This window comes from Mesocricetus auratus, unplaced genomic scaffold (genome assembly GCF_017639785.1).
Source record: "Mesocricetus auratus isolate SY011 unplaced genomic scaffold, BCM_Maur_2.0 Super-Scaffold_6730, whole genome shotgun sequence".
Lineage (NCBI taxonomy): Eukaryota > Metazoa > Chordata > Mammalia > Rodentia > Cricetidae > Mesocricetus > Mesocricetus auratus.
In genome coordinates this window covers 26,180,345-26,189,661 of record NW_024429184.1, presented here as the reverse complement: position 1 = coordinate 26,189,661, position 9,317 = coordinate 26,180,345, and positions in this window count along the sequence as shown.

The window sequence follows — 9,317 nt, the reverse complement described above, 5'->3', positions numbered from 1 at the left end:
GCAGGACTGGTGTAGGGTGAGAGCCCCTGCCTACCAGGAGTCAAGGTTGCAGCTTCTGGGGCTCTGACTCTTCCCTCTGGCCTGTGATTATCAGTCCTAGGCAGCTTCTTTAGGGATCCTGTGTTCATTTTGCCAACATTGTCTGACTTTGCTCTCTACTGACCATGGCCATTTGCCCCCTTGCAAATGGTGTATATGGCACAGTACTTCTTACTAAGTTTGTTTGGCATGAGACAAAGTTTATGCAAAGACCACTATCTTCTATCATCTTCTCTCCCATCCCCTGGAGCCTCCCCATCAGGACCCTGTCACTGAGAACAACCTGCTGGACTAGGTCACACATATGTGACAGATAACTTTCTTCACAAAGACGTGTTTTCTCTTGGCTAAGTGCTTATAGGTAACTTCAAGTCTTTAGATCTATAAAGTCACTTTAAGTCACCTTGTAAGTATGTCTTTAAATTCTCAGAAAATTCACAAGTTTTCCCAAAGTGGTTGTACAATTTCATATTCCCTCAGGCAGATTATGATAATTCCAGTTGCTCCATAACCTTGCCGACATAGGGTGTGGTCCTTTATTTTTAAGTTTTTAAGTAATTATTTCTATTTTATGTGTGTTGGTGTTTCACATAGCCTACATGTATGTCTATGCACCATGTGTGTTCCTGGTGCCTTAGGAGGCCAGAAGAGGGTGTGGTACCCCTGGAAATGGACTTACAGACATTTGTGAGACAACATGTGGGTGATGGAAGTAGACCCTGGGTTCTCTGGTAAAGTAACCAGCACTCTTAGTGGCTGAGCCATCTCTCCAGCCCCTATCTTTTCAATCATAGCCATTCACATGGGTATCTTATTGTGGCTAGGTTATGTTTTGCTTTTTGAGAATTTCATACAATGCATTTTGATCAACTTTCTTTTGCAATTCCTCCAAGATTCCCAACTACTTTTACTTGCATTTCTTTAAGGCTAGAAGAAGCTTTTGTCTACTGAGTACAAACTTGACATTTAAAAGGCAGTTAGATGTTATATCGATTTAGTTAAACAATATTAGTAGTTCCACACTTGGGTCTGTAACTTCCAGGCATTGGTGGTTAACCGGGCTTATATCAGACATGGGAACCCTCCCATGGAACAGGCCTCAAATCCACCCTACAACAGCTGTTATAGCACAGTTGGGAACATAACATTCCATAATTTGTTTTTGGTTTGGTTTTTGTTGTTGTTGTTGTTGTTGTTTTTGTTTTGGTTCATAAGGTTCATAGCTAAGAAAGACCACTGATGGTGCTCTTCCTACCCAACAGCCGACGCATGTACCTTCTAGCACTTTGAAAGTCAGCCAACATGAAGGAGTTTTATCACTTAGCACCAGCTTCGTTTCTCTGTCTTACAACCAAGGAGTACATGGGGTTTTATCCTCTAGTTCTCTGGTCAGCCAAAAGGACTGGCAAGAGCTTGTATTACTTGGATGGGCCCATTCTCTGGGGCCTCCATGACCAGCTTCTGCTGAGGTGTCCCACATCTGGGACCAGAGATGCGGTCTCCTACACGGGCCAGGCCAATGTGGCAATGCACAGGCCTGGAGGTGGAGCAGGTTGCCAATTTTTCCACTTTTAAATTTCTACACCTTCTGTTGCTGTTTAAAAAATATGTGCCTACCCATGTTACAGGTAGTGCTCTAGTTGCTGCCCTGCCCACTACCCTCCTATACTGTACTCAGTAAACTTTTTTATAAATAAATATACACCAAAAAAAATTTGCCTAACCCAAGATACCAAAGACTTCTCCCACTGTTTTCTTAGGAATTCACTAATTTGACCTTTAAATGTAGGTGTATTCTAAGTTATCATCATGTTTGTGGCGAAGCAAGGATCGTTTTTGTTTGCTTGCTTGCTATGAAGTTGTGTTCCAGCACTGCCTACTGAATGACCAATATCTCCCTTTGCAGACACCGTTGCTCATGTGTGAGTCTACAATGGATGAGTCTACAATGGATTCAGTACTTCCCTTAAACTGGCTGATTGTGAATTTTATGGTTTTAAGGGAAAATATGGGATCATTGTAGACCCACACATGAGCAAGGGACTTCTGCAAAGGTGAGTTGTAATCTCTCTGTATCCCCAGACAGTGTTGATCATTGGAAGCATTCGAGAAAAATCTTCAGGAACTGAATGGGGAACATTCCTTTACACTGTGTGAATATATGTCACTGTGATTGGTTTAATAAAGAATCTGACTAGCCTATAGCTAGGTGGGATAAGGTTAGGTGGGAGAACCAGACTAAGAGAATGCTGGGAAGAAGCAGGAAGTGTCTCAGGAAATGCCATGAGAATGAGACACAGATCAAGCAAAATGGGTTAATTTAAGTTAAGCTAGCTGAAAACAAGCCTAAGCTATCAGTTGAGCATTTGTAATTAAGTCTCTGTGTAGTTATTTGAATAGCAGCTGGCAGAACAGAGCTGATGGGCGATCTAGATAGGAAACTGCCTACAACTGTATTGTCTTCTGAGGGAAGAAAATGGAAGGACAGTTAGTCTCGAAGGGATGAATCCTAATTTCTTCTCTCGAGACACGAAGCTTACAGATGTGTCATGCACCTCTGCATGGGACCAAAGGCCAGAACTGGATGCCACAGAGGGAGCCTCCTCCAAGTTCACCTTGCTCTGCCTTCAGCTTTGCTCGCCACTCCCATAAGTAGATGGTGAGAGGCTGGCCAAGGGTTCATGTCAAAACACTGGGAACACCACAGAAGGATGGATTCTTTGGAAGCTGGTTTTGCTCATTGTCACAATTATGGGACATCAGCAAGTCTACTCTTTCTAGCACTTGTCCTGCCAGCTCGCAATTCAAACTGCATGCTGCCTTTGTGACTTCAGACCCACAAATCACATGCTCTTTGGGAAGGCCTATAAAGCAAGACACACATTTCCTTTATTCACCTAAGTAAACCAGCACCTGAGTCGATATGACTGCTTGAAATGTATTGCTGCTGCCATTGTTCCTTAGAGCTTTGGCATCTGAGCAGTGTGCCATTCTCTATAAATAACAGCCTGTCACAGTGACAAGTGCAGAGGTAGCTGGTCAGAAATGTTCACGCAGGTCATATTTACAGCCTTCATGCATGAGCAAGAGGCAGATTCATCAAAAAGAAGCTGCCACATCTTAAACACGATGCTGTGCTTATTTGAGGGAGTGAGGGATGTCTTCTTTTAATGTTTTAAAGGACTAATGGAATCTAGAAATAGTAATTATTAAAAGATTTATCACCGTTGTTTCAAATTCTCTTTTTGCTGGCTGTTAGAAGCATCATCCATTGACACGCAGCATCTCTCCTCTCAAGATCGCCCTACTCAAGCAGGCGCTGTGAGCACATAGGTTCTCTTTTTTTTCTTTCTGAATAACCATTGTCTTGTTGCTGATTTGTATGTGCTCAGAAATAAGAGTGAAAAGGGAAAAAAGTGGATCCATGGGCTCAAGATGCCAGCCTCGGGGTTCACAACTTGTACTCAAGAGAGTTTTGCAGCCTAGCATGCTACTCTGCCTTATATCTGCAGGCATGAAATTGCTCCTGGGTGCCTGGTGGCAGCTGGGCCTCAAATGAATAGCTGATTGTTAAGGGTTAGCAGGTGGGTGTAGACTTGTCCTGGTCCTAGTTGGCTGTCACCTCACATCCTGATCTTTTCATAAACCCAGCTCAGTTTCCTCCTCAGAAAACTAAGCAAGAGGCTTAGGTCTGATGGTGATGGAACTCCTTTGGTAGAATCCATGCCTAGACCTGAATCCTGGGGTTTCTCTCCCCATCATGCATAAATCAGGCATTCTAGTACAGTGGCTCTCATCCCAGCATTCAAAAGAAGGAGCCTGGAGGACCAAAAGTTCAGTGTCGTCCTCACCTATGTAATGAGTTCAAGACCAGCCTGGGTTGTACGGGATTCCATCAAAAACAAAACAACAGCAAAACCTCACAAACTATAAAGTTTCTAATCCCTCGATATTGCTTGTATTAGCTTCACTCTCTGCTAGGCTCTGTCCCCTGAAAGTCGAGTCTTGGTGATAAAACTCATTGAAATGGGGAAGTAAAATTATTGTGAATTTGTTGAGTCCTCCTTTTGGAACAAGCTAAAGCCTCTCACAGACACAATTATGTCAGTGTAAATGCTGCACAGCCCTTTTGAAAATCTTGTCTTGACTGAGAACCATTAAATATCTTTGTACAACCAAAAGCCGAGTGTCCCAAAGCTTGCACAGGGAAGCCACATCACTGCTTCTCTCAGCCAGGATGACTGGCACCGTGGAAACCCACATTCACAGCATCCCCATCACACCTCAGTGATGCTGCCCCGAAGCCTAGTGGGAGCTGAATGTGATGCTCCGTCACCATAAGTTGTCATCAATTGTGCAAAATAGTATCCGTACACTACGTTACAGAATGCCCTCCAGGTTGTCTTTGTGTGAGTCCTTGTTCCCAGTGTTCCAGTGAACACCAATCATGCTGTACAAGGTCCCTTTGTGAGCATGGCTTCATATTTACATATGGTAATTTTCCTATGCCTGCTACATATGGCTGATCATCACCCTGTAAGCAAAGTCTGACATGTTCATCACTTCCTCGCCCCGACCCTTTCTTCTCAATCTGATAGTAATGAAAACTCCCCAGAATGTGGCTGTGTTTAACCAGAGGGTTCAAGCCAACAAATGCTGACTCACTCGTGTATTCCGGTCTGCTAGATGAGCTCACTCCTGCACAACTTCCTACTAGATCACTTCATTCCCCGGGGCGGCTTTACAGTGTATCTAGTGTGACCTGACCACAAGGTACCAAGAAGCAGACTTAAGTCACCTCAGTAAGGTGATCACTTTGCTTTTTAAATTTTTTAATGGTAAGTTTTCACTTTTAAAAGTTATTTTAAGTCAAAATCACTCTCTACTGTCGCAGTAGTGGAGGATTTACCTAGATCACACAGCTCTCCCAGTTCCTTTACCACTTTTTCCTAATAGATCACAGCTCTGAATTAAAGTCATCATTGCACTCTCATGCCTACTGTATTCACTGTTCAGCCAAGTAACGTATCATTGTAGCTGCTGTGGTCTGAATGTGTCATCCCATATTTCTTTGCTGAAACCCTCAGCATCAAAGTGATGGTATTTAAGAGTTGGGTCCTTTTCTAGGTGATGTACATGAGATCGTGGGGCCATCACAAATGGGGTTAGTGCTTTGACCCAGAGGCCCTTGCAAAGCTCCCACACCCCTGAGCTGCTTGCAGACGTGGTGAGAAGCTGTGTCTCAGAACTTATGACTCCCAGAGCTGTGAGAAGCTAGCTTCTACTTCCCGCCACACAGACATGGCTGCTGGAAGTCTTGCTCCAGATGGGTTAGATGACCTGGAATGGATGTGTGAAGTCAGTGCCAAGACGAGATTGTTGCCACCTGTTGTTGTTCAAACAAGTAGCCCCAGATAGCCTGGGCTGCCGTTAGTCATACGGTTTCAATAGTTTGTATGAACAGTTTACAATTAGTTTTGCTTCCTTAGGTTTCTAAAAATGGTTACAATGAAGACCAGTTTGTTCCTTGCCTCTTCCCCTTCTGTGCCCCAAGCTTCCCACTGGTAGCCATTACTCTTTTGCCCTAAATATCTACTGTTAGAAGCGTAAGTAATCTTGCAATCTACAAAGGAATTTTTCTAGGTAGGCACCTACAGGTGACACAGTGTGTCCAGTTGGCAGCATATGTGGTTTCAGCATCATGCAGGGTGAGAAACAGTTTTGTCTTTTGTGGTGAATACTTATATCTAGTAAGGTCTGGGTCCTCTGACCAACTCACTGTTGGGGATATACCAGGCTTTTCCATTTATCCTATAGACAAAATAACTTGGAAAGTTACCTAATAGTAGCACTGTTTATTCCTTGTTCCTGCGTCCATCTCCCTTAACTTCTTGGGGTATTGGCACAACTATTAGAAATGAGGGAACTATGGGTTTCTATGGTTCTGCTTCGTTCCCTGTTGCTAGATTGTTCCCATTAACTCTTGATACCATCCATTGAATAACATTTCTCAAAGACTCCGGTGGTTAAAATCATTCTTTCCAGAACAGTTATGCAAATATGTAATACTAGGCTTCATGATACCGTGACTTATTCAGGCCAGCAGTATGGCTAGCACAGTGACAGCAAGGAGAGCACCTAGCACACACGTTCCCAGGGTCACGCCCGGAATCAGGCTGTGAACTGTCCCCAGGTCTTTGCCAAACAGGTCAGGAGCTCCAGAGTCTTGCCACAGGGAGAGACATTCATGCTGTTCTCAGGCTTTGCTCCCTGAAGAAGTCACACAGCTCCTGCCACAGGGCAGTGGTTGTGATTGACTTTTGTATTTTCTCCGTTCACACCTGTTTCAGGTCTGTAGAAAGATCTTGTGATCATACACTTGCATTTGTAGATACCTTCTGCACAGGAATATAATCTTGGGTGATGGCAGAAAAAAAAGGTGAACTTGGTGGCCTAGACTCAGTCCCCCCTCCCCCCCGCCCTGCTATGGGAACTGCTTTGGTATTTGGGATAAGACGGAGACACTGAATGGCACATGGCTTCCTGTTCCTTCTTGCCAGCGGTGTGATCATGGCCACCTTTCCCAGCTAACTTTTACTTGACCTTTAGGTCTGAACTTGAATGTCGCTTCCTCAGGGTTATCTTCTCTGCTGTCCAATCTAAATTAGTTCCCCTTGTTATGCTTTTTCTGGTCGCTAAAGCAAGGATCACTAAATTGAAAATCAGTTATCTTAATATGCACTACTGAGTAGCACTTTGTGTATTCATAGGCTTGGGCAACCACCAGCACTATCAGACTCCAAAGCATTTTACACCATAAGAGAATATTCTCCTCCCAGGAAGCTCTCACCTACACTCTGCAGCTCGTGCAGCCCACTACTCTTTCAGTGTCTATAGGTCACTTACTCAGGATTTCTTATTGAAGGGATCTGCTTTCATGTCTAGCTTCTTTCGCTTAGAACAGTGTTTCCAGATTTACCCGTCTGCTCGCACATACTACTTCCTTGTTTCTTTAGTGTCAACCCATTGAAAGATGCAAAGCATTTAGATTATTTTCTGCCTCCTGGTTGCTGTGAACGAAGCTGCCCTGAATTGTTACATGCAAGGGTAACATGTATATTTCAGCTGCTTTACATAGGCACTTATTTGTGGTGACATATTGTTTATGATCTAATAATGCCGCTGAAGATCAGAATGCAAAGCTAGCCACAGCCATAGAAGCTGGGCAGTGGTGGCACACACCTTTAATCCCAAGACTCAGGAGACAGAGGCAGATGGATCACTGTGAATTCATGGCCACCCAGGGCTACATGAGAGTAAATCAGTCTAAAAGAGAAACAGAGCTCACACCTTTAATCTCAGCACTAGAGAGAGATATAAGGTAGAAGCAAGGCACTCAGTATTCAGTCTTAGGCAATTTAGTCTCCAGCCATGTTGAGGACAGGATCTCCCCAGCCCTGGTAGAGGTAAGCGCTCTGGCAGCTGGCCTGCTTGCTTCTCTGGTCCTCAGCTTTAACCCCAGCTTTGTTATTCATGCTACAGCTATTCAGATGGTGGTGCGCATCTTTAATCCAGTACTCAGAAGGCAGAGGCACACCAGTGAGAGCTGTAGACACTTTTGCATTTTCATACCGAAAATTCTGAGTATTCTTCCATTGCAGTAAAATATTTATAATTTACAACTGATCTTTGACATTTTTCCTATTTTTAAAGAGTTGTTTATTTTATGTGTAAGGGTGTTTTGCATGCATATATGTACATGTGTAATTGGTTTATGCAGAAGCCAGAAGAGGGCATCAGATCCCATGGAACTGAAGTTACAGATGGCTGTGAGCTTCCAGGTGGGTGCTGGGAATTAAACTTGGTTCCTCCGGAAGAGCAGCCAGTGGTCTCACCAGCTGAGCCATCCCTCCTGCTCGTCGTGGCTTTGTGAAGTGTGTTGTTTGGGAGCATTAAGGAAACACACCAGCATCCAGCTCCGGAATGTTTTTGAATGTTGGTATTTCACCCAGGAACTGTGTTATAAAGTGAAGGTAGGATGATGATTGGTGATTGCCTGTTATAAAGAAATGAGGAAAGCCAGTAGGAAGTTCTGTTTGCAATATGATTGGGTGATGTTACCCTCAAGAGAAGTAGGGCAGCTGCGTTTCCAGAACTTCTGAGAAATCCCCTATGATCTAACCTGGAATTGAAGTGTGTTATTGGAGGATCTGGAGGATCTGAAGATTGCATTGATCTCATCCATTCCACTAAAGCTGCCCAAACCTTCTGCCCAGTTGGCAATAGCAAGGAAGCTTTAAAAGATGCTACCAGAAAAAGTAAGTCCTCGGTGTGGGGTGATTACTGTATTTGTTCGTGTTTGACATGGTTGTTTTCACAGCCGGGATGAAACCCATTACCAGTGGAATCATTTCTGAGGGCAGCTGGGTTCTGCCCTCTCCAGCTGACCCTGAATGCATCCACAGCAGCCCAGGTTTAAATGCAGATCACACCGTCACACATAAGGCACACTGCAGGGCCTAGACTGTATAACCAGCCTCACATTGTTTTATCTAACTTCCTACCACGGACAAGAGCAACACTGCCAAATCCAAAAGATGACTTACTGGGCAGCATGACTGAACCAAGACAACAGCTGAAATCTAACCCCAATGCAGAAGCAGCTGGCTGCCTGGCTGGTCCTTTAATAGAGTTTCCTGATTTACACTAAAGATGAAGGCCAGTTACCATGGAAACAGTCGCTTTAAAGGGAGACAGGCCCCTCCCTTGGTCTGAGTTCTTTCCAGAAGGGCAGAGGGTGATGCAGGAAAAGGAAGCCACGCTCCGGGAACAATCAAGTTTTCTCCCCAACATTCAAATTTTCCCAGAGAAGTCTATGCTCACCTCAGAAGGAGGGCACTTGGAGCTGTCTTGTTATAAACAGTCAAGGTAGCTACTTTACCGATAATTTCTCTTTACTTAATTAGCTACATGTGAGACCCTCTAGTATAGTGTCACAGAATACAAAGAACAATCTCGTTTCTTGGCCCTTCACCCCGCACTCACCAGATGGATTTACAGGTGGCCTTTTCCACACTTCTACCTTGTTGGTCAAGCAAACAAACAGAACCTTCTGGGTGTGGTGGTGTATCCCATTAAGTCCAGCACCATGAAGTGGGGGTAGGAAGGTGTGTTCACAATCATTCTCTGCTCTTAGTGGTTTCAAAGTCATCCAGGACTACGGGAGACCCTGCTTGGGGGTGCGGGTGGGAGGCAAGAAACAAGAAAAATCAAATGAG